Raw genomic sequence first — 599 nt, 5'->3', positions numbered from 1 at the left:
AATGGTATTTGCATCACTTAGTTTATAAATTAAAAGAAAAGTTAATTCCAGGGGTTGAAGAACTTGGGACCACTGCCCCTATACTGCCAACACATCAACTATGAAGCTGTTTGTTTCTCCACCTTCTTCTGCATCACTGGTTCTTAACGTTGAGGAGCAGTAGAGAACACGGGCATCTGTACTCTGAGAAAGTTTTCCAAGTAATTCTGCCTCAGGAGACCGCTCCCCCAGTCCCATCCATCTCCATCAGTGAATGTTTTTATATACTAGTGATTCCTTGTTTGGTCATTCTTGGATAGTTCAAATGATCCCAGGTTATAAACTGTTAACAAAGTAGTAAATGAAATTATTGATAACATATTTAATTTAAAAAACTAAACAGATAATTGTTTAAAAAATAGTATATTTTGCCCTGGGCAGTATAGCTCAGGTGGTTGGGGCATAGAACTGTAACCAGAAGGTCGAGGGTTTGACTCCCAGTGGGGGCACATGCCTAGCTTGAGTGTTCCATCCCTGGTCTGGGTGCATACAGGAGGCAACCAGTTGATGCTTCTCTCTCACCAGTCTATGTTTGTCCCTCTCCCTTCCTCTTTCTCCAA

Source organism: Phyllostomus discolor, chromosome 1 (assembly GCF_004126475.2).
Source record: "Phyllostomus discolor isolate MPI-MPIP mPhyDis1 chromosome 1, mPhyDis1.pri.v3, whole genome shotgun sequence".
Lineage (NCBI taxonomy): Eukaryota > Metazoa > Chordata > Mammalia > Chiroptera > Phyllostomidae > Phyllostomus > Phyllostomus discolor.
This window is presented reverse-complemented; position numbering follows the sequence as displayed.